Genomic DNA, 26,435 nt, shown 5'->3' on the forward strand with positions numbered 1-26,435 from the left:
ACCCTGCTATACCTCCTGTTCCCCTATGTCCCCTCCGGGTGCTTCTCCTCTCCTTTGTTTTCCCCGGTGCTGTTGGGCAACAGGTCGTTACCCCGGCCACCGGTGGATCAGCACCATCAAGTTATTTTTGGAATGGTTCAAGTTCAAGGTTTTTTCCTACTGTAAAACAGAGAAAAGGAGCGGAAGCGTTTTCAGTCAGTGTTGCCATATGAAGGAAAATTTTCTTCGTACAGAGAAATTCAGTAAGAATTTCAGGTGAATTAAGGGAATGGTGAGTATTAGAGGGAACTTTAAAGATATGAGCAGTGTAAGTTTTGAGGGGTTTGAGTTTTGAGTTTTTGTTTCTAAGTCCACTTTATACACAGAATGGTTAATCGGGACTGGACCTACAGCTTAAAGTGGAATCAGAACCACTATGTGCCTCCAACGGGAATCGAACCGGGTACCCCTTGATTACAAGGTGTAGTATTTGATAATTTTCCAATATGGGGAGGAGGAATTCCAGGACATACTCTCGAAGCTTCGGGATATTGTAGAAATTATGTAGAAGTGCCGCGCGTATTATGAACCCGATCTGTATTTTTCCTTATTTTACGTCATTTTTGTGCCTCTTTATGTTAATTGTGTCGAATATTGATGGGGCGATCGCAAAGGAAGACCCTTGCACTGACCTGGACTCGAATCCGGAACCTTCGATAGCGCGAGCATGAGTCGACCACTCTACCTGCTCGTTCATCGAGGCTGCTGAAAACCCCATTCAGTTCACCTCAACATCATCGAATTGAACTATTTCAAACCAATGTTCAAAATAGAACTTGAGGCGTGGCAGGTCTTCCTTTGACACCAATCACTTTACAAAATACCAGAGACGATGTTGGATGTTGTGGCAAGCCTCATACGTAAATTCAGTGTCATACATTCACCAAGCTTCTACCCTTAGCTTCATATATTGTTGCTGCATATTATGCCCTGAACGTACACATATTTGTCCCGTGACTTTCATTGAACCATTTACTTTTCAACTGGCCAGGAATCAATAATGAAATGAGAAATAATTTGACACATTTTGTATTTCTTTATTTACATTGTTAGTTTGAATGGTGTTAACACAATCAATCCATGTTCAGAAAACTCGGAGTTGTATTTTTTATTTCACGTCGGCTGCTTATTTTTTCTCATTTTTTTTTCGTTGCAAATTTGAATGTCTCTCTAATCCACACAGTCCACAATGCATTTACACTCCACACACACACACACATATTTTTTAGGTTGGAGCGCCATTATGGAGGTTAAACCTAATACCAATTATTAGGATATTGTGATTTGTAGACTTAAATTTTATATTAATTCCTTCGAAGACATGTGGATGTCCAATGATTCAAGGAGACGCTTTATTGGATGCATTCTGAAAATAGGAAAGTATATTAGTCTTTATTTACTCATATTTCCTGCATGCCATCCAGTGTTCGAAGTGGAAATACCTAGCTGGGCGATGTTTTGTCGGGTTTCGGAATGTTTGGGGAGATGCTTGTATGGATTATCACGGATACAATGTAGTAGGCCGGGGATGCTTATGTAAATTATTCTAGCTGGAGGATGCATCCTGAAAATGTTCTTATCTGGGGGGATAGCATCTTCCACGTCCCTCCATGTCGAGCACTATGCCACCTGCATCCACGTACCAGTTTCATTGTCTCCACGTTGAATCATACCTCATCAACATCCACACACCCACAAAATGTCGTCAACACCCTTCTCAAATATTTCACGAAGGACCAATTTATGGTCATTTTGGTTCTAAATATACCTACTTACATCCCCCAAATGAAAAATTCTGGATATACCCCTGACCCCATCTACAGAGGCTTGCGCAGGATTTTCGAAAAACGGGGGGGGGGGGGGGTTACGTACACTAACACTTTTTTCAGTAGTCAACCCTGATTTTGTCATATTTTTTTTTGATTTTAAAGTTCTTTATTCAGGAACTGTACCAAAGAGGGGTGTTACGATTTGCACCCGCAACAATACCTCCTTGGGCACACCACTGCCTACTTATCCTCAAACTCGACTAAACATCCCCTCACGACCGCCTCCAGACACACACACTTCGAGCACTGGGTAAAATGGAACTCGTAAGTGCATTTTATCTTTTCGGTAATAACTATGAATGAATAAAATCAACAAATATACGCCAGATCTGGAAGAGTTCAGTGAATGGAGGGAATTTTGTGAAAAGAAGGGAAAATTTTGACTTCTGGAAGTGAAAATGTACACAAATGGGTTACCATCACTGCACAGTGATCCGGAATGAGAAAAAACCAGGCAAAAATCATCAGGGGCTCGCTATTTGATCCTTAAATCAATACAAATGTGTAAATTAGCAATTTTAAGGAATAATTCACACTTTGGGTCCACAGAATTCACATGAGATTGATTATTTTGATTTTTATACCAAAAGTATAATTGTGACCTATTTCAGTACACACTTGAAACCACAGTAAAACTAAACAATACACTTGGAAGCCCCAAATCCATTTCCAGAAATAGATTAGATAATAACAAAAATAAGGATTATAATGATAGTAATAAAATAATAATAATAATAATAGTAAGGACAAATTTGAGAAGTATCGTTAAATTGAATTTATGTACAATAAATGTTGAAAGCGAGGAAGACAGGCTTCCTATCAAAGCACTTCCTATCTTCTTCCTTTAAATATCCTTTGGTGATGAATGCGAGTTCCTTAGACGTATTTTCCCGGCGAAGCTTTTCAGTTTATCGCCTATTAGCTATTTCTGTCGCTACTTTCTTCAAAACTGATAATCTGCTTTTGAAATTGCATAGGGTGAAGAAAAAGCAACCACATTTTTTTAAAAGTCAATTGAAATTATTTTTAAGAAAATGATCTCTTCGACAACAGTTTTCATATCCTTAAAATACTTTTTTGCAGCATCACGAGTCCTTAAGCGATATTTTCAAAATTTATAGAATCAAACACAAATTAATCAAATGATTAATCTGATAATTTCTACCTTCATCAGATTTTTCAGGAATAATGTTTCGTGGATTTCTATGACACACCATCACTATTAACCCGCATGGACACGTCAATGGGTAAAAATGACCCAAAAGATTTTGAAATATTTCCTTCATCTTTACCGATGAGTGTGCCTGAGGCGACCCTTTTCAGGACCTTTCCAGTAAACACTTTCGAATGTCATGAGCCAAGACCTTGAATTAGCTATGAGGCTTCGTCAGTTCACCTTACAGGGCCGTAGAAACATCGCCTGTAAATTTCACCCACACGTGCGCTCCTGCCTTTCAACTTGGTATTTAAACATGATCTTTTCTATCATTTTTATCAATTGTGAAATAAACTGCTCACAAAAAGTTTTGCATCACCCAAGAAATGATAGAAAGAACAATCGCAACATGTACCACTGGGCCAGCTGTGAGAAAGCAAACTGTGCTGTGCAAGATACCCATTCAACCCCGCAAAAACTCGCTCTTCAGACGACAGCCACGACCAGCTGAGCATATTTGTGTGTTCGAACATCTCAGTATTGTGGGTGGTAATGGACAAGGCTATATCTCCCACTTACGTAGAGAGACTCAAGTAGTGAAGGTGCGTTGTAGACATGCCCAGGCGTACAATATCGAAGTTCGATCGGGCAAGGGTTATCGCCTTCGTGCAGAGTGGGATGTCACAACGGGCGATAGCCGCGACGATGGGAATCGCACAGAGCGATGTCAGCAGAACATGGAGAAGGTACACAGACAGTGGGACAGTAGCAGATCGCCACCGTTCAGGTCGACCACGGGTAACAACACCAGCCCAGGACCGTTTGCTAGGAATCACAGCCCTGCTGCATAATACCAGGACCGCAAATGAGTTGCGAAATGACCTCCAACAAGCCTCAGGCGTACGTGTTTAGACCCAGACTGTTCGCAATAGACTGCGAGCAAGAGGCTTACGTTGCCGAAGACCCATGCGTCGGCAACCTCTAAGTGCAAACCAACAGCGTGATCGTTTCGTGTGGGCACGCGAACATGTGCATTGGGGACCTGCAGATTGGTCGTGTGTACTCTTTACAGATGAATGTAGGCTTTGTCTGAGGCCTGATTCGAGACGTGTGAGAGTGTGGAGAGGCGAAGGACCGCGGGAGAGACTTCGTCATGTGCAACCTGTTCATCCATTCCAAGGAGGTGGCATTATGGTTTGGGCAGGAATTATGCACGGCCACCGAACGCCCCTAATTGCAATTCAAGGGACACTGACAGGACAGCGTTACATCAGAGATAGCCTACAAACAACTGTGGAACCATACCGTCGGAACATTGGTCCAACTCTTGTGTTCATGGATGATAATGCCCGACCACATCGTGCAGGGGTGGTGCAAGATTATCTGCAGCAGGCCCATATTAACAGAATGCTCTGGCCGCCAGGAAACCCAGACATGAATTGTATCGAGCATGCTTGGGCCATGTTGAGAAATGCAATGGCACACCGTCCTGTGCTCCCAGACTCTCCACGTGAGCTTCTTTTGGCAGCACAGGAGGAATGGGATCGTTTACCACATGATGACCTTGATCATCTCATTGCGAGCATGCCCCGGCGTGTTGAAGACCTCATTGCAGCTCGAGGGGGACATACCAGGTGGTAAACATCCTGTCTGACATAACAAATAGGCAGATAGCATTGTTGTGCCATTTGTTTCTCTTTGCTACTTCAGCAGTGTGTCTTTTTTTTTTTTTTTGGATTAGTGTGAACGTTCCCATGTTTTCCACGTTTTCTTCTTTCTTGTACTGATTGAGCAATTGTATGTTTATTTTCTTTCCAGGAATACAGTTTCTGTTGGTGATGCAAAACTTTTTGTGAGCAGTTTACAATAAAGATGTTCAAAATTAATAAAATTAGTTTAACCAATAAACGTATTGTTAATCAAATGCTTTAATGTAATTATAACTCGGATTTATGGAGTAATTTTGCTTCTGGGTAATATTTACACAGCCAAGTCTTTGGGGAAAATTTAGGGAGGGTGTTGATGAAAGTTTTGGGAGGTGTTAGGGTTTGTTTGGGTCGTTTGAATAAATTTCTGTTACACTGCACTACTTTTATATGTATTAAGCATCAGCTATAAGTGAAATCGGAGACGACCCATTCCCCTAGCGCGCGCAATCTTGACAGTTTCATTCAGGGTTGCCAGCTGACCCATTAACAACGGAGCACACGTTCACAAATAAGCTAAATTTGTCAAAAATAGCAAAAGGTAGCAAAACTTTTCTCCCGTGCCTTTTTTGCAATAATTTAAAGTATCCTTTGCTTTAGAAATCGTCGCGGGAAATAGAGGCGAAAGCTATTTTAACTCACGATAACTTTTGTATTTTCAAGTCAAAAATAAAAACATTATATTTTATTGTAATTCAAATATGTGTTCTCTTTCTGTGCATTACGGAGTAGTTGTGAGTCTACCTAGCATAATTATATTGTCCGGCGAAAAAATAATTGCTACAACAAGTCTTAAAAATAAATGCAAAATATAGTCTGAAAATTCCATTTTCACGAACCGCCATTTTAAGGCCCGAAAACAAGAACAAATAATCAATTTAGAGAAAAATTTATATGGCAGTTTCATGCCCCATTTAATTGTTTACAGAAGTGGTCGTGTTTTGTCCCATTGCCGAAAAGTCAAAATTTCTATTTTGGCCGACTTTTTTGGCATTCTGGATCACTATGCACTGGTCCGAATGACCCCAGATCAGTGTTGCTACATGAAGGGAAATTTCCCTTTTTGGAGGGAAATTCTGACCGAATTTTAAGCCAAAAGGGAAAATGGAACTTCGCGATTAAAAATACCAATATTTCAGGGAAATTTGAAAATATCAGACTGAACAAAACATATATTAGATTCTATTTCCATATTCTGTCATAAACATAAACATTATTATTATTTATTTATTATCAGCACTTAAAATCAGAGGTCAGCGGGGGATGCGGCGATGACTAAGCAAAATGTTTAAAATATTGCATTTTAAATATTTTAGAGAAGAATTTAAAAAAAATAAAAGTAATAAGTCAGGATATTCGCATATTTGTACGAAATAAGTCAAGCGACAGCATGGAACATCTCGAAATACGCAAGAGATTCGCTAAAGTTTAGCGTATCGAAAAGAGGGCCCGATACTACCCCTCGCACCGAACCCTCCCGCCAAGATTCCTATTGAAGGCAATGGTGTTGAACGGCTCAGCTCATCGCAGAATGGTGCGAATATCTCTGGTCTCTGCCGGTGTCGAGAACATCCGAACGCTTCCGAACAGGCAGACCCTACGACAAGGTCCAACAACAACAACTTTCCCCCACTCTTGAAGGTCTGGGTCATAACAGGCCTTTTTTCAGCCCCCATCCCCATGTTTACAGTAACACGGCAGGGTTTCTCTGGAGTCATCAAGTTTCTTCCGAGTGCCCAGTGGCGTGTCCTGCTTAGGCTCAATATAAAAATAAGACCGTTAAAGGTAGATAAAGATGGCAAAATAATGAATGATTACTAAAACAAAAGTACACGTAATCCTCCCTTTCGAAAATCCTGGGAACGCCACTGCGAATGTCTGCTATTTCCACTTGTTAAGAGGAAAAACACATACCTATTGAACAATATAATAATATTTAATAATTCTCATCGTAAGGGGCTGACCTCTGTGGCGAAGTGGTTAGCACATCTCGCTACGACGCCAGGGATCCCGGGTTCGAATCCTGGCCTGGGCATGGATATTTGTGAGTGTCCATTCATCAATTTCATCATATCATCACTCATCCCCATCTTCGCAAATTTGCCAAAAGTGGTACAAAAAGCCAAGTAAAATAAAGCAAATCAAATCAAATCAAAATCATCGTATGAGATAGAATTATGTATTTTGTAGACGTAAGATATGTGGTATGGACTTTTAGGCAATGAATAGGCAATGACCTTGGCGTTTATCGCATAGAAATATCCCTCCCTCCACCGCGTTGAAAGATCGACCCTGACGTTTAGCAAATCTTGCGATGACTACGTGAATATGTCACGCTTCGCCACTGCTTAAAATATACTACTACTACTACTATTATTATTATTATTATACCCTGATTTTTTAGTTGAAGGGAAAAAATACTCGAAAAGGGGAAAGTTTGTCCCTTACAGAGGGAAATTGTGCCATCATATTGTGGAAACACTGCCCCAGATCACATGGTCGAAACTACAGAACGCACCACACCTATGGCTTTCTGACACGGCCAAGAAGCGTTAGGCAGTGTTGGCAGTAGTCAACACATATATACTCTGTAATGCTCACTAACATTTGACCGTCATGCTTTCAGAAACTCACAGTGAGTAATGTAGTAAGAAAAAACGAATACCTAACAGAAAAATGATATTGCTTTTTCTGTCTGTACGCAAGGGAACGCCGTACCAGCACCTTTTTTACAGATAAGAATAAAACTAATAATTTATCTTAACGAAATAAATAAGTACATGGATACACGAACATTTATGAACATAAAACGATATTTTGAGAAGTTCTTATGATGAAGGCACCAGCGAAGAGTAGTGGACAGAAAAGTAAAGTGTAGAAGTGCATTCGCCTGGCGCGTTGAGTGCTATATTTCCTATTACTATTTCAAACGTTTCCGGTTTGATTCTGGGCATATTTGTGTAATTTGTGGGTATTTGTGTCAATTTATTCCTTCACCAATTGCACCAAATGATTCTTATTCCTGACGACTGGCCCAAAGAAGCACAGCGCTAGAAAAAAAAAAAATGCAAATATACATATTGTTGCCAATCCAAAACCATATTCCTCGTATTCTACATTTATGTAGAAGCTGACAGTTCTAGGTTCGAATCCTGTGTGAAACGACGATATGTTTCCCTTTGGTGTGTCGTTATACCCTGTCCCATCCCAGCTATCTCTGGAACAAGGCCGCTCATAGCGGCAGAGAAAGGGGGGCAATCGAGTGGGCAGAGCGAAGCATACACGCTGCTGGGAAGGCTGGTAACTGCAGTCGCTCCCCTTTCCACGCAATCCCGTTCCCCTCGTGTGTTCATTGGTGGAGCCGTCTCGCGTCACTACTTCACAGAGACTTGTTTTCGTTCACCTGCTCCAGAGATAGCTGGGACAGAGTATACATACATATACATCAGGTGAACGACTCATAATCAGTATTCTTATAAAATGTTCATCAACTGGCAACACTGCCATAGTAACTCATTCACACACAAACCTTTTCCCCTTCGTTGCTCTCTTATCTTCTTTGGTTTAGTCAAGTCGCGTGGTTACATGAGTGTAGTACAGGTGTGGTGTTTAAAAATGGTCTATTATACCCTTTAGGACCACAGATTGCATGTTTAAGACGTTCCGGTATCGTTCTAGTGAAGTTATCGATAGTTATTGACAGTAGTGAAGTGCTGGGGTGTACTTGTAAATGAAACGGAAAAAATCCGTGAAGGCAGTCCTTACTCAGAAATGGAGGACCTTCAGTAAGGAGTGACTATGGCTGGCAGGTAAGTACATGCTCTAGAAATTTCCATCAACATTTTTTTATGAGCAGGAAATAGCTTAACCCTCCGTACCCCCACTAAAATGACAAATGTTGCATGGTTTAGGAATATTATCTTGTTTAAGTACGTTTCCTGTTGCTCTTTTGCTCGCCGAGATGTGTTCTGGTGAAGGAAAGTAACTCCACTTCCTTAGCCTGAAGCAGTACAGACCGAAGGCTTCGCTTAACTAAATATAGCATCAAGCAACACCAGACGGGACGTTGCCTGCCGCTGCATAAACATAAAATATTAATGACAGAAGTCAATACGAACAGTGCACATTAACTATTTTTGATTGAAATACTTGAACACGATTTTCATGTACAGTAAAACCTCGTTAATCCGGACTAATGGGGGGATAAGTTGACCGATTTAACGAAAGTCCGGATTAACTGAAATAACTTAAAAGAACAATAGAGTGCATTAAAACTCCGTTTATAGCAACAAAACACGTTTATTTGGATGTATTTAAAGGACATAGACCTAAATACACTATACAGTACAGTGCAAAGTCTGCGGGAAACAGAATTTCATCAGTGGTTGACTGCCTTTTCTTTGGGAAGTTCTCTTGTTGACTTCTAGCCACATTTAAAACCTTGCATTCTGCTTTTTCTTTGACCTTTTGCCTGTCCGGATTAAGCGAAGTCCGGCTTATCGGGGTCCGGATTAACGAAGTTTTACTATATTACTTTGTTTACAATATGATTTCGGTAATTTTGGATATTTTTAAGCATGTCAAAACAAGCCATGAAGCCAGTTGCTTAATTGGAAGCACCAGAGTCTAATAAACTCCTAATAAGCGAAACACAAGCAATGACATTTGTATTTTTATCCGGCGCAGATCCTCTGGTGAATGACCGAGTTACACCTCCCTAGGACCTCTGCTGGAAGGCAAGGATTATATTGAGATCATAAGGCCTTGAATGACAGTAGCCTACCAAAGAAAATTTACGCACCCTAATACTTTTATAAGGGGCTGTGCTTTGGGCTCAGACTGCGGGACGGTTTGGGTTCAATTTCTTGGTTTTTTGGCCTGTGTATAGTACCGGTTGCGACCCACCACCGTGAGGAAATTGGGGGAGCTACGGGTGAATAGCGTAATCCGATCTCGGAAATCTCATCTAACGGCTGAGGGTTCCACGTGCAGACCCCACGTCACCCCATTACCGGTTGAAGAACTCCACGTCTCTAGGTAGGATTGTGGGAGGGAGACTGGCAGTTGGGTGATAGGCCAAGGCCCTTCGAGGGCTGTCGAGCCACGGATTATTATTATTATTATTATTATTATTATACTTTTATAAATGCTTAAAATATTAATCAGGAACTTTACTTTCATCAACTGGGTCTAACATCCTTTTTTGCAATTCAATAAATATTCAATTCTTGTATTTTTTACATTAATTTCCTTGCCAGAACCGTTGTTTTTATACACATTTTAGCAATCTTAATTTCACGTAAGCTAGATAATGTATACCTGCTGTTGTATCTCTATTCTTATACCGTCTTTTTACATATTCATGTAACAATAAAATACAAAATTAATTAACATATAATGAATAGGGCTCTAAATTATATTAACGTATTAATTTAAACATGTATTATTATTATTTCTGAGACATTTGGTTCAGACCCGCCCCTAGAAATATATTTCCAGGGACGTACCTGTGAGTGTGCGGGCTGCAATTTCGAAAACAATAGCCGACCTCCGTGGCGGAGTGGTTAGCAGTTAGCACAGCACGCTATGATGCTATTGGTCCCTGGTTCGAATTCTGGCCTGGGCGTTCTTTGTGAGTGTCTATTCATCAAGTTCATCATATCAGCACTCATCCCCATCTGGATTACTGTTGGGTGTCCCCAGGGGATTTATAAAATTTGGGCCCCTAGGCTATCTTTTGTTTTGAGCCATGCCGATATTATTATTATTATTAATAATAATAATAACAGTTTTATCATCATGGTATTGCACCTCCACTAATTGCATGCTCTGTGTTAATAATACTTGCAAATTTTAAAATATAGACACATCTGATTAAAATTTATTCATTAAACTTTCATGAAATAAGCCATTAAAATGACTTGACATGCTGTTGATAATTGTGCTATTATCACAATATTAAGGAATTTTAATAGTCGATGGCTTTTGTCACTTCTGCGACTCGCTTTTGCGCCCCCCTGTACTTGCGGCTCCTAGGCTGTAGCCTCCCCCCCCCCCGTGACCCGCACCACACCAGCTTCAACCATGTTCGTTCTCCGTTTGCATTTGCAGCCACTTGCACCATCTTGCGGCGGAAGACAGAATCAAGTTGGAAACATTCCCTTACGGAAGGCAGGAGATTTGGGTCACTGGACTCGGAATGGCCTTGATCAAAGCAGTGCACGGAAAGCAGCTGATAACGATCAGTGTTGCATCGAAGGAGAAGGCAAGGAAGAAAATTTCCCTCCGCGTAGGGATATTCTGATGCAATTTGAAACGAAGGGGGAATTTTCTGAAATCATTGCCTTTTCTGAAGAAACAACATTGTTTACTCTGTTTCCAGGCGATAATGAAAATGAATCCTTATGACACAAAAACGATGAACATTGTAGAGAAAGCGTAAAGAAGTCAGTAAATTTTATGTGTTGCGTTTCTCCACAGGGTGCGAAATCACTGCAGATTGCTGGGGGGAGGAGAAGGCAGACACACACAACAATGCGATATATATATATATATATATATATATATATTTAATTAAATATGTGACAATTATTTAATAATCAAATTATATTATAAAATATACAATATATTATATCGACTGTCCTTCATTTTAAATTCGATTGCTAATTGAAGATTTTAATGTACTACCAATGCTATGAACAGTACTTTGAGTGACTATTGGGGAGGGTCAAAAGTTAAGAGGCATTAAGAAGATAATAGCTTCCTATATAAAATCCACATCTATTTAATGCTATTAGGTGTTTCATAAATATTTGTATAGTTTGCGGTGGCTGGTGAAAAGCAATGAGAAATGGAAAAGAAATAACAAGTCGGACTAATTTCTGTGTTCTGGGTTCAGTTCAGTGTCCTTAGAGACGAGGCTCTGTATTGTCCGTTCTTTGTGTCGATATATTTTCGATATTCCAGCAAAGTATATTCGACTCTCAAACTAATTGTTTATGTTCGTTGTTAGAAAAAGAACTGTCCTCTCCAGAAAAGTTCGTTGGGGGGAGGGAAATTTCATGACAAGATCGTTGGTGGGGGAATTCCCCCCTGTTTCTCCATATTTCAAGTGCAGGCGTGGCAAAATACAGGTTCTAATGTATCTATTTGAAATATTCCAGCGAAATCTGTACACAAGTAGAAATGAAATATAGCTAAATTTGCGTATATTCGCTTGTATTTTAAATACAAATAAAATATTTTATTATTTAGTTGATCTTAGTAATTAAAGTGCATTGTTATAATTTTTAATCAAACAGTATAGAAGTTTAGTAATATTAGTGAAGTTAGTAAAGCGAGTTAATTGTTCTGAAAAATTGAAATTTTTGCCTTGAGAGAGAAAATTATACGAATGGCGATTAAAATATTTGACGTGAATGGTAAAATGGAAATAAATCAGTTTTGAAATGTAATTTTGATACTCTTCAAGAGCCTCCCCGATGGCGCAGTGGCATCGTCGTCGCCTTGTAATCAAGGGATCCCGGGTTCGATACCCAGTGGAGGCACATAGTGGTTTGGATCCCACTTTAAAATGTAGGTCCAGTCCCAATTAGCCTTACTGTGCATAAAGTGGACTTAAAACACCAACTTAACTAACAGTCCCGATTAGCCTTACTGTGCGTAAAGTTGACTTAAAACACCAACTCAATTAAACAATTGATACTCTTCAAAGTCAGTTGCTTGCTGTCAGAAACACTGTTAAGGAACCCCATTTTTCTGAAAAAAAAAAAGACAAACAAACAGGTTTTCTGGGAAATTGAAGACTTGGTGAAGAAATATTTGGTTGTACTGTGTGTGTAGTCTTCAGGGAGCCTCATTGGCAGATTATAGACGTTCTCTCGGAGGGGGCGGGCACCCATTACGAAGCCCCCTCTTCCCCAAACTTTCGGCGCCTAGCATACTTCCGTCCCAAACTACGATCCTACCTTGTATGTCATAAAATTGTTGTAACTAAAACGTTGGAGGCCCAGGTGAGTGTCATGATTTTGGCCCCCCCCCCCTTTACGAGATTATAACTAACGTCGCTAGTAAATTTGCGTCTATTGCAAGTACAAAAATGAAAGGCACGAATTGCAAAACTGGATAATTGGTCGATGATATGATAAAGAACGAGAGATTTTTTTTTTGAACGGGTTGAATTGCAGCACTGAAATACGTATAAATGATACTTACAGGATTCAGTTTCAGAAATATCGATGGCAAGCTGCAAGTTGGACATTAGTAGATTGTGAGCTTCTTCCATCAGAGCTTCAAGTTGTTGTTTCTATGTAGAAAAATTAAATTATTAAAAAATCGTAATGAAGAACACAAAATACAAGAAATTAGCAATGAATGAGTCGTATGAATTTTCCTTCTGGTTTTGATGGGAATTCTGATTACATTATTTTATCTTCTTACAAAGACCAGGGTGGATGTAGTAGAGGCTTGGGTGCTTCAGCATCTGGCCGTCCTACAAGGTTTGGAAAGCAGAAATGACTTTGAAAAGGGATCAAGCATGAAAAAAAAAATTAAATTGAATGTGATCAAAAAATAATCGAAATCAACTAGATAAACGTTTTATCCCACTAATGTAAGAAGTCATTTACCTTACACAATGATTATACTTATTGCTATGAGATGCTTTCATAATATACTTCTTGCTCTGAAAGCGCTACGGAGTTTCTCTACACATTTTGCTTCGAGGTTGCCTTGTTTAATTGGACAACGTGTTCAACAACTTTAAAAAAATACTCTACAACTTTTAATTTGATGCATGAAGTATGGCATTTAGTTAGAAAATAACACAGTTACGGCTGTTTAATTAATGACATAATAGCTTATTTTTCCATATCACATACAGATCTCGAAATGCGTCAAATTGAGATTGATGCACTTTTGATGATTGAATTGACACTGTTAAACTTGTAATTATCATTTCATTGAAGTTATCGTGTCTGATATTCTCAATTGATGCATTTCTTGTGCATAACACCGGACAGCGGCTGAGGAATTGACCCTTTTTTGCATTTATGCGTGTATTTTGATGCACCCACCAAAATGCGCTATTGCCAGTTTATGCACTTTACTGGAGTCACCACATTTGTGTCAATTGACGCACAACAGAGTGGTAAACATCGTACACACAAGGGACAGCGTCATTCGGTAAATCACCCTCTGAAGCTCAATGCTTTGGAAACTAAACATGAAGCACTCATATCAGACCACGGTAAGGAAGTATGCAATACCTTTCCCCGCCATTTTGAAATAAGGTCGTAAAAACTACCTCGAGAGATAAGTCTCCTTACATAGTAAAATCCTTAATTGACACTATAGTTACTTGAATGATTACACGTGCCATAATGCTGTTGTATGATGCGGACATGTTTAACGTACTTGATGGCTATGCGTTTTCTCAGTAATCATTTAACGAACTTTGAAGTATTTTTGTCTACTTTGTAAAATAGACTTACGCAGTTGCAATGATAGAAAAAGTCCTAAAATAAATCAAATATATAGATTCAATATTAGCGATCTTAAAGATCTCATTGGGGTTAACGCTAAATTCCTGTAATTAATGAGTTGCTGGTAGTGTATTTCAAGGTCCAGACCACACTTCAAACTGCAATGTCTAGTCACGATTAGCAAATTTAAGTCGATGATTAAAGTAAATTTTGTTCATAAAACTTTCATATCTGGTTGTAAAAGTAAAAAATCAATCAAATTTGTAACTATTTGCATGCTTCATTGATGAAAGATAAAATTTTCTTTACCTCCTCATTAGTCAAGTTGGGTTTATGGATCAGAAGATCGCACTTTTCCAGGATCTTGCGGACCTGCAAAGAGAAACATGATCATAGGCACACGTAAAAAATAATAGTAGTATTCGACTGCTGAAAAAAAGCTTTATTTTTGCAATTATACATAGGAATATGAAGCGAAATAATTATATTGTCCTATTTTTCAGTAAAATGAACTCCAAAGGGGGATTCTGATCTCACAATCCCCTTTAGGTTAACCTATGAACAGCCACATCAGTAACGGTATTTATTACCTAAATACAATATTGATTAGAAAAGTATCTACATCAATGTGATTTTGCAAAATTAAATGTATTTCAATTCTGCTCTTACGTGAGATAGACATTTTAATAATTACATTATTTATTGATTTTAGGTTTTAAAACCGAGATAATGGCATTATTGACTTTATATTTTAAAATTATATTTGAAAATATCCATACATTTGTACTCTGACTTTCGGAGCGGGAGGACAAGGTATTTCCAACTCAAAATCCCTCCAGGGGGATAGATATAACGTTAGTATCAACCCTCCCAAATATTATTTGAAGTTGACGCTACTGCCCGGGGGTTATAGGCCAGATGGGTCCTAAATTTGGCCGGCTCGGTGGCTGAGCGCGTTACGTTGTCGACTTTCAAAGTTCCTTGGTTCGACTCCCGGCCTGGGCATGGGTGTTCTTTGTGAGCGTCCATGACTTTCATCTGGTCACTCATCCTCATCGTCGCGATTACCAAAAGTGGGAGAAAAGCGACATAAAATAATAACCAAAATACAAATACGAGAACAAAAACAGAAAAAGTTCTCACACTCAATGGCAGTACCTAAAGCACCTCAACACTTACAAGAGTACAAGAGCCCGACCCTGTGGCCGAGTGGTTAGCACATCGCGCTGCGACGCCAAGGGTCCCGGGTTCGAATCCCGGTCGGGCTTGGTTGTTTGTGAATGTCCATTCATCAATTTCATCATTTCATCACTCATCCCCATCTTCGCAAATTAACCAAGAGGCACAAAACGCGAAGTAAAATAAACTAAATCAATCAATCAAAACACTTACAAGACTGCGAAGTAGCCCAACATTTCTGCACCGCATTGGATGAAAAGGTTGAAGTAGCACTGACCCGGATGTAACAGTCGACAATACACCATGGATAATATTTTCCAGTGGCACCGTCCTCGAATAAATGCTTCCAATATCAGGTAGAGCAAATCAGATGGTGGCGAATGTACGCTTGATTGATAAGAGCTATTTGATTCGGACGACTTCAGCGACACATGAAAGGGACGGAGAAGACGATAAAGGTGAGCTTGTGGATTCGGAATGCTTGAATGATATGTTGATATTATTCGCTTGCCCTTTTGAAGGACTCGTGCATCAGCGCGGTCAATCGCCATGTTTCCATTGGCAACAACATCTTTCAGACGATGGACCACTGAATGGCGGTAACTGTTTCAGGAAAACTTTCTGACCTTTAGGGAAGAAGGCTATTTCAGCAATCTTTTATCCACAGTATGTGTGTATCAAGGTGGTGGATCCAGGGGGTCCGGACCCCCCAAATTCCTTTCTTTTTTTGAAAATACTATGGTGGATTCAGCATACTTTCCAATGAGACACTTGATGTGGCAGGTATAGAAAATTCTCTCTGTGTGTACGGTTTGTGGGTTCTGAAAATAACACCCATTAAAGGTTTTTCTTTAGTTTCACACTGGGTAGTGATATACCAGCTGAGAATCTGACTTCAGTTAAATGGAGCTGTCCTAGTGAACCATCCCAAGCAAATGATCTTCTAGCTGCAGTTGAAAGGGGACTTTCTTAATTGTACTCTTTATCTGTGAAAAGGTTTTCAGTTTTACTGTACAGTTACCAAAGTATTTAGAGCTCTCATCACAATTTAGCCTCTGCTCTTTCTTACCCAAGAGACGTCAGAACTGCTTCAGAGACTTCGGGAAATTTTAGATGAAGAGTTCAGCCAAATATTTCAAGCTCCTTCTGAAAAGTGTCAACATACATTCAATTCTGAAATTGAATGTATGTTTATTCCAAGAATAAAATAATAGTAAAAAAATATCCTCGTACTATTGTAGAGGGGGCACGCACCATTGGCCTTGGGGGATGGGCACTCCTGGCTGGACCCCCCAAATTTACTTTCTGGATACGCTCCTGGTGTGTATGTGTTAAATTGACCCATAAGTCGCACAACCCTAATTTTGAGCCTTCGCAGAATGAAAACCATAAAATATAGTCACACCATTTTATTATATTATTATTATTACTTTTATTATTAGCATTATAAGCCTAATGCATCCAACTTCGTCAAGGGATTTCAAGGGCGAACTTTGATGGGTAAAGGCAGTCTGAATGTGGTGGAGATTCCACCACTTCCACAATGACCTACGTTGATTGTTCGTCTTCACTCCGCACATCCAGTTATGTGCCTGCATGCTTGTGCAACGTACAGGGGAAATTATATTTTTATTTTTCCTGCAACACCATTCAGAGGAGAGTCGGATTTAATTAATCATTTAATGCTAAAATTTGTACGTATAGTTTGCGATTAGGCACTTTTATTCGTGCAAACAGTTGTTTTGGTGCGTGTGTGGTTAATGATAGTCTTACATAACATTTTTAATGCTCGATTAGTTAATTTTTAGACGTTGGTGTATGTAGCTGTCCGGAAAAATTAAGAATTGGTAAAATATAGCGATAGGACGAGGTTTTAGAAACTTCAGTTTTCACCAAAATGAGATTGCACTAATTTTTTATCACTATATTTCCTGCAACTTACCTCCGCCATATTCTCATTGAGACATTCTAGCACAAAAGCCGCTGTGACCGATTCCGACATCTTTCTCGTTGATTTGTCTGCAATTAAAATAGAACGTATTTGATTAATTAATTACAAATAAGCTGTGGTCATTCGATCAGAACTTTCGAGAAAAACAGGCCCAGGGAAACTACCAAGATTTGAACCCATTAATACTGTAGGACATTACACGGAATATGTTAGTTGTATTAGTAACTTAACGTAGTAATGAGGAATTGAGGATGCAATTTGCAATGGATTAATGAGGTTTGCTTTTGATATTAAACAAATAGCCTCCTGCATTTACGTTGTTTTTCTTCTTCTGTCCTTCCCGATTAAAGTGTGGCATCGCATTGGTATTGCAATCAAAGCTTCTTGGGTTAGATCCAGTGGCAAATTATATTTTGTTGTCATTAGTGCAAAAATTAAATAGGGGAAGTATACATATTTAATTTTTGCACTAATGGCAACAACATATAATTTGTTTGTGGGGCTGCAGTCCTGCAGCCCCCCTCATCGGCCAGCACTGGATAGATCCACTGTGGAAGCACATTGCACAGTCTTTCATATCCCCTTTAAACTGTGGGTCCAGTCTCGTTTAATCTATCCGAGCACAAAGCAACTTAAACGTTTCTGTCCCTTCCGTATAATCGCGACGATGAGAATGAATATAAGGAGACACTAAAAAATAATCACCCAGCCTAGGCCAGAAATCGAACCCAGAACCTTTGATAGCGAGATTGGTTGTCTATTGCTATCATGGTTGTCCTCAAAGCAGCTCAGAATGATGAATAATGGGTACTAAGGGTAATAAACCTTTTCATACTCCCACAGAAATAGACAGTAGTTAAACTGGAGAGTTCAATGAACTAACCGATCTCTAACTACGCACTGGTAATATTAATCGAAATAGTTGTACTTGTACTTCAGAAGAATAATGAATAATAGTCAGAGAGTAGGCTTATATAGTGGAACCACAAGTAAAAGAGCCTGCGCAGACCCGCGATTCCTGTGCACCGTACTCCTGCGTGGAGGGGAGGGGCATAGTGGAGCATGCTTCCTTACGGCCAGAGTTGAACGGAAGAAGGGGAAGGTGCGCGGAGACTTTTTGCCGAAGGTTCTTTTCCTTGTGATCGCTATATGAAACGGGAGTCGGTGGCGATAAATCTCTTGGTGCTAGTCACGACACAGGACACGTCAGTCGCTGAAGGAATGCGTCGTTCCTTGCTCAGTTCCAAGCAAGAACGACACGTTGTTGGTTTACGAGTTCGCAGTTCCGGACTATAGAAATCAGGCAAAAGTTGTCAAAGTTTCTGCTCAGATTGGCCAATCGGGACTGGATCCACAATTCAAAGTGTTGAATCTGAACAACTGTGCGATGTGCTTTCCCTGAAGATCGAATCCGGAACTTCCTGATTACAAGCCGACAGCGTTATCACAAATCACTACACCAACGGGGAGATCAGAAAGGGCCAGTCCCGTAGGACGGACGGGATGTAAGGGAAGGCATCCAAATGTCAACCTGTCTTCCACATAGACTGTATCTTGCAGACTAACGAGTGAGGCTTTGTGGTGCTTGTGTTGCGTTCCTGTTCGCATGTGTTTGTGAGTGTCATCCTCATCTTTGCAATTAGCTAAAAGTGACAGAAAAGCTAAGTAAAATCAAGCAAATCAATCAGTCAAAATTGTACGATAGATATCCTCTATATTAGGGTTATCCAAACTTTATTTTATGCAGGTCAGTAATTCCGTGAGCAGTTAGTCGCGGAACATTTTACATTATATTTATTTATAATGAAGATAATACGTCACTATAAAATTAGAGGTTTTGTACTAAGGTGTACCACATAAAATGCCATGGCAGGCCGTAGTTTGGTCGGCACTGGTATTGTTTTTAAGAGTTGACTAGACCCACAACTGTTTAAAATGGGATCTGAACTACTATGCGCCTCCACCGGGGATTGAACCCTGGACCCCTTGACTCAAAGGCAACAGCTACAACTCGAAATTGGGTGGGCTTCCCCGATGGCGCAGTGGTAGCGTCGTCGCCTTGTAATCAAGGAGTCCCGGTTCGATACCCGGTGGAGGCACGTAGTGGTTCGGATCCCACTTTAAACTGTAGGCCCAGTCCCGATTAGCCTTACTGTGCATAAAGTGGACTTAATACACCAAATCAATCAATCGAAATTGGGTGGACACACAAACACACACACACACATACATTGAAACATATAATACATACATATTTAATACATATATTTCAATGGTCATTACTTTTCAAAGGAAGACACATTAAAATAAAAGAATTAGCACTGCAGACAAGATATGGTAGAAAGGAAATAAAAATTAAATTTTCTCCCCAATAACAAATCGAAGAAAAGGGTAAAATTACCCTATCTGTCATATTCCTATGTGGGTTGGATTGTGAAAAATACCCCTAAACAAAATCTTACACCGTCGTTCTACGTTCGAATACATCATCAAATCCAAAGACTTTCTGTAAAGAAAAGAATGTGCATACAGAAAGTGTTGCCAACTCACATGAGTATAATCCACGCATTCATCTGCTCCTCAGCACTAATTAGATTTTGTTACGACGCTGCGCGAGTGAGTTATTCTTAGCTTAGCTCTCTCTCTCTCGCTCTGCTCACGCAAGTTGTATTGCTACTTTAAAATATATTTATATATATATAAAATATGCGTCCCGTTTATTTTATTATAGATATCAAAAGGAGAGGGTATCATCATGTGCTCTTATGTTCACTGAAGATGTATGGTAAGTTTTGGACATCAACAAGGGGAGGCGATGATCGCGCCCGCAAACTTAATCTTCCCATTCATGCAACCACTAGCGTACGCAGGATATTTTTTTGGAGGGGAGGATGGAATTGTAAAGCTGGGGGGGGGGGGGGTTCTTGAGGAGGACAAATCAGACTGCCTTTTAAAGCTTCTTCCAAGACGGAAATGGTATCAGTTGTCATTTAAGGAGGGTTTGTATTTACCACCTACATTTTTCCCGAGTTCTTGAATGCTTTCATTTGAAAATTTATATTTTCTCAGAATTTCGGAGACCCTTCTGCCCCCTTCCTGCATACGCTGGTGCAAACAAAAGGAAATGCATGTTATTTCTTATATATTATACATACAACTGGTAAGATGAGAATTCTACTGTTAAGTGAAGAATGGAAATCATTCACATGCAATGGCGTACGCAGGCAACTGATATGTTGCCACCCTTAGGTCAAACTTCCATTTAAAAAAATTACAATCACCAAAACCCAGATGCATGATACTGATAAAAGTCGCCACTCCCTCCCGTGAACAAATTGATAATATTAAGAGAACAAATATCAAGACCGCGTGTTCCTTACTATTGTTAGAAAATAATATTTTACCGTTCATGGCAGGAAATTGATTGAAATATTCGACTCTTATTACTTACTGTAACCTGTCGTTTAGGATGGTGGGCGACAGTACAGCAAAAACCGCCAGCTATGGCGTGAAGGCCATTTGCACATTGAGTCGAACGATTCTCTCTCTACGCCTTTCTGGAACAACTTGGTATAAAAGTATCAAGGTTGGCAACAACGTGTTTCTTCCGCAGTATGTAGTGCGTTTTGCAGAAGCCTATTAATGCAAGAAAATTACAAACGACGTTCCGTTCTATACGTTTTTCACTCAATATTTCATTGGATATCTCTTTAGATGACGCCATTATGGCAATCTCATCTTGTTTCGGAAAATTAAAAATTGATCAAATGAACAGCAGAAAGTAGCGCCAGTTTCAAAGATGGCGAGTTCCGTGGGAAGCCCTCCCTTATTTACGGAGGTTCTTCCGGAAATTCCGGCACGTTTGGGGTTTGAAATATGATGAAAGGTTGTGCCGAACATCCTGGCCATATCTATGAATGCGTGTGTTGTTCTTAATGTGCAGTGGTGTGCCAGTGTTACCATAACCAGCTTCAATGGAAGAAAGTCAACCGGTCAAGTCACGACAGCTGTAACCAGTGTTGCCACCCATTTTTCGGCAATGTCCCTACAACTGACCAAATGTCCCTACGCCAAGTAAAGCGTCTAAAAAGAACAACACCTCATGAGCATGCAAAACAGAAGATAAAATATACACATGTACTCACCAAATCTTTCTGCTTGGTGCTTCCACAATTAATGAAGAACGTTGAGTCGTTTACTGTTAATTATGTTATTTGAAGTCGTACATGCTGCTACTGTGAAGAGATAGATGTTGGTTGGTGATGCTGTATTTCCTGCAGTCTTCTTCACGTGCCTTAAGGAAAGAATTTATCACTGGCAAATAATTTAACAATTCTGGCCCCATTTTATTTAGCTTTTCTTGTTTTTGTATCACTTAACATTGAAAATATTGTTTCCGTTTTCGCGTTGGAATGTGGTAATGTTAGCAAAATGTTGAAAATGTTTTAGAAAAAGAACTGCCTTCAAAGTTCTTGGTAACCGATTACATGTTCCAAAATTCTGATGGAGATTTGTTAGTTAGTTCTTTTTCCTCCTCCTTCGCTAAAGTTTCCAGGTAAAGTAATCCATTCATTCCAAACCGAGCACGAAGAAAGTGCAACTGACTGGCGACTAAGATTTGCACCTTTGCACAATAAAATGTTATTTTCCAAGATTGAAAAAAGTCCCTACGTTTTCCCTCGTTTGGCAAAATCTGTCCCTACGCGGGCGAAATATAGTGAAAAGTCCCTATGCGTAGGGACATGTCCCTATTGATGGCATCACTGGTGTGACTAAGGTTTCATAACAGACATACGGATTGCGCTACATGACCGAAAACAACAGAAGACTGGGTCATTTCCATTGGATTAAAGTTAGTGAGTTCTTTCTTTTGCGCAAATGGATTACGTTTGTTATCGTCTCGTTGTGTCAAATGCTTGTAAAGATAGACCAAAACTTCATGCGAATGTGTGCTTGTGTCCTGCAGATGCAGACGTTCTTGTACTGAAGGAAGGCCCAAGCGCAGGGGTGTGGCAGACGGACAATAATGTCTCCTTCCTTTGCAACAAGCGTGGGAAAATTACGTTAAACAACATGCTTTTTGTTAGATTTTGACGTGCATAAATTTTCTTTCGTAGTTCGTCGCCGGTGAAAGCTTCAACAAATTTTCTTTGAATAACTTCATCTTAGCTCATTGGCCTCGGAAGTGTTTTAAATATAATTCTCGCAATACTTTTCTACATTGATATATTCTGGTGTAAGAAGGGGTGAGGGGGAAAACGCATTGGGGTCTTCTTGTATATTTCATGGCTGCTCTTGTGCCTCCCCAATGGCACAGTAGTAGGGGTCGTCGCCTTGTAACCAAGGGGTCCCAGATTCGATACCCGGTGGAGGCACATAGTAGTTCGGATCCCTTTTTAAACTGTAGGTCCAGTTCCGATTAGCCTAACTGTACATAAAGTGGACTTAAAACACCAAATCAATCAATCATGGCTGTTCTCTTCTTCAACAAAAGAGAATCAAATGGAAAACGATCACAATCTGCATCACAAGTACCACTTATTGAAATTTACAGAAAATGTAGCAAATCTAAATTTCTTTAACCGAAACGGCTAGGTAACTTGTGATGTGTGCTTTGGCAGACGAACTCTGGGATATCGTAGAGGTTAATGCCAGGGCTTGAAATGGATTTTTTTTTTATGAAACGGAACGCTTTACTTTACTTAACATGGTGTTGTCCCTTTTGTCTTTGATCAAGATTAATGAAAGTGAAATGACGTGCTGATTAAATAATAGTTAATATTAAATATTTACATAAACATCAAATAATGCAAAATACATTGGACCCGAGACATTTCGAATTTTTTTCTTTTTAACATTTAAACAGACGGAAATCGTGAATTGTAGTCAGCTCGCCCAAAAGGGGAAACAATTGAATTCAGATAGTACCTTACAACTACCGACAACTGTTCGGACTTGCTGACATATTTTGTTTCATCTACCATGAGAGCAAAGTACTGAGCCATTTTCCTCACTAAATATATTTACGACTAATTTTGCAGATTTTTAACAAATCGTTTTGAATAAAAGCATTTTACCTACCTTCGTCGTAAAGTCTTCTTCTCAAGAGGGGGTTGGTTTTTGAAAAGAGCTCAAGCAATTCAAGGAAATTTCCTTTATTAGAACTTTGGTCGGACCCGTTATGCCCTCTTTGCGCTATTCCCTGAACAGCAGTGTATAATTTGTGACAAATATTCTGTTCTCTTTTACTTGAGCTGCACTTACAAACTGACACTTCTTTACCTTGTTCTTTCATATTAATGTAGGACTTCCACGATATCTGAGCAGCTTTATGAGCCTGACTGTTGTCATGTTTTCGAAAACCAGACTCTTTATCCAGAGCTCGTTTCCAGTTATTAAAGCCATTTTTTTGTGAATGTGACTATTCCATGTTTCAGTTACAAAGAATCTACATGGGAAACAAAAGGCTCAATCAGCTTGAACGCTGTATTCCAACCATTTAAAAGACTTATACCAACAGCCTGGAAACTTCGATTTATATTGCCAAATGCTTTGTGAGGAAAATGCGTTAATACAGGCTATTGTGGAAGTTAATTTGGAGTTTCGGCAATATCACTGGGGAGAGAGTTTGAAACAGCACAATCACTTACTGATACGTCTCTTCGATCGTGTCTTCTGAATCACTTTCAACTTCAACTGGTGAAAGCAGTGCTTTTATGGATGGCATTATCAAGTTTAGACTTTCTACTTTCTTTCCTAAAATAATCGGATACACTAGCTCGTTTACCCGTCATGTTAAGCCCGCTTGATCTGCTTGCAATATACCAGACTAATCAAAATTTCATCTTCACATAGATGCAATCACAAAAGAGCGTTGATTTCCACAAGACTTTTCTCCAAATTAAAGCAAAAAAACATATACGGGTAACTGGTACAATACGTAAAGGCACAATATCATGCCACGAACTCCGCCACCGAAACGTTGCGAATGAACCACGGCTGTTAAATTCGGTTTGTTCAATTGTAAATGAAATCCAAAAAAGGGAACCAAATTATTAAAGATGCCGCTGCTCCAAGAAACACAAGAGAACAAAACAACAATCGTCAAGTATGGAAACCGATTGACGAAAAGCACTGCTGTATAACCGCGGGACAATGACATTTTGATTACATGTGTTTATATTTCGCACGTTAATGAAAGGAAACCAACTGAGATGGAGAAAATAGAAGAAACATTCTTCATTTTTTAAGTGAAATTGAGTTATGTTAGTCAATTGATAAGACCGTTTTGTGTGTTTTACACTATAATTCATTACCAGCTTCTTGTTGTTGTTGAATTGTTGTTTTAAGTCCACTTTATGCACAGAAAGACTAATCAGGACTGGACCTACAGTTTCAAGTGGAATCAGAACCACTATGCCATGTGCATCCACCAGGTTTTACCAGCTTGGTAAATAATATATATCATGGATTTATTTATTTATTCTATTTGCTAGCCCACCCTCGACCACCCAATTTTCACGTAATTTAGAAACACTTGGTATATTTACATTCTAAGAAAACGCAAACTCGTACACAAAAAGAGCTAGTAACACCGAAAACGTGACCAAATATCTATTGCCAAGTTCACACTTAATGTCCATCTAACCTAAATACTAGTTTCTTGCGAACACTTTAATACATATCAGAACTATGCCATGAAAAATTAAGTGGAAAACAGCCTGCTGTGTTGTTCACTTAGAGAATAGTGTCCTCTTTTAATCCACAAGGCTGCATACTTTCCAGTAGGGAAATCTTTGATGACTGGAGCATTAATGGACACGAATGTTTTTTCAATTGTGATTGTTTCATAGTTAAGATATGTTACACCTTAAGCTTTCAATCCCACTTTCTTTGAGGGGGATGAAAACATTCCTCGCAGGCAACAATTTCCTTTTGCCCCGGGCTTTTTTTTTTATGGGAGGGTAATCCCCGGCACCCCCTCCCCCGTTAATTCGTACGTTGATAATAAGTACTGATAAATAGTATTAACAATTTAGTTCAGGCCGAAAAGGAAAATGTAGTGAAACACCTAACTAAAATAATGAAGGAACCGGAACGGTCCGTTGCCATTTCTGACGACACGGAACGGGTCCATCGAGTTTCCAGATATTCACGAACCGGCTCCCTCTCCGGTCCATTTCGAGCCCTAGGTAATGATATCATCAAATAATCACTGTGATGTTTGCAGGTGGATGCATCTTCAGTGGTTCGGATTTCATTTTAAAATTCCGGTCAATTCAGTTATTCTGCCTCTTCATAACGTGGAGCAGGATTTGGTAAACTTTTGCTTTGGTGGTTGTCATGCAGGGGGTGAATGCTGACACACTTCATGCAGAATAAAACATATGTTGAGAGAACTGTTCCTTACCTTGTAGTCTCAAGCGTAAAGAGTTAAAACGTGAGTCCGGGTCGGATGAAGTGCGAGTAGAACATGTGACTCACTACGGTGCGAAAATGTGACGCGGAGTGATACACAGAGTCGATGTGAGACGACTAGTGAGAATGTGTAGCAGCGCGCATTCAGCTATGTGGCGAAGGAACAATGAGTTTCATTCATGGATAAGGAGAAAAACACGCGTTCACACGTGCATACATATATGTTTATAAACTTTACATTACATTATGCTATAAATTATGAAACCTATGTAGGACTATTAACTAATGCAAGATGCCAGCTTAATATGTTATTAATTTTACATGGAACAGTCACTATGGTGGCTGAGAAGTTTGAGTGGTCGCCCCACGATCTCCCAACCGACGGTTCCGGGTTCAAGTCCTCTCTTGCCACGGGTTCTTTGGACGTGTTCGTACATCAATCTCGTCCAGTCATCATTCATTCCCATCAGCGAAGATATGCACGAGTTAAAGCATGTTGAAATGAGCAATGTTCACACATAATATTCGATATTGGTAAAGATATTCATATAATGCGTTTCGTCTGTATCCTACAACATATTACAAATTGCAAGCATAAATGTGTACAAATATTTACATACCGTTCTTACTGTGATTCCGATAGTGGACGTTCGGAGCTGGATGGAGCACGAGACG

General features: G+C 39.6%; 1 long non-coding RNA gene across 1 annotated transcript; it reads right to left on the reverse strand.

The window, feature by feature from the left end:
• Window positions 1-1,096: 1,096 nt before the first annotated feature.
• Window positions 1,097-26,435, reverse strand: LOC145980647 (uncharacterized). The gene is made up of 5 exons (XR_014440867.1): window positions 26,381-26,435; window positions 17,334-17,410; window positions 14,522-14,584; window positions 12,945-13,035; window positions 1,097-1,405 (listed from the first exon to the last, which is right to left on the reverse strand). It is a non-coding gene; the product is annotated as an uncharacterized LOC145980647 (long non-coding RNA).

Source organism: Lepisma saccharinum, chromosome 2, assembly GCF_977018435.1.
Source record: "Lepisma saccharinum chromosome 2, izLepSacc3.1, whole genome shotgun sequence".
NCBI lineage: Eukaryota > Metazoa > Arthropoda > Insecta > Zygentoma > Lepismatidae > Lepisma > Lepisma saccharinum.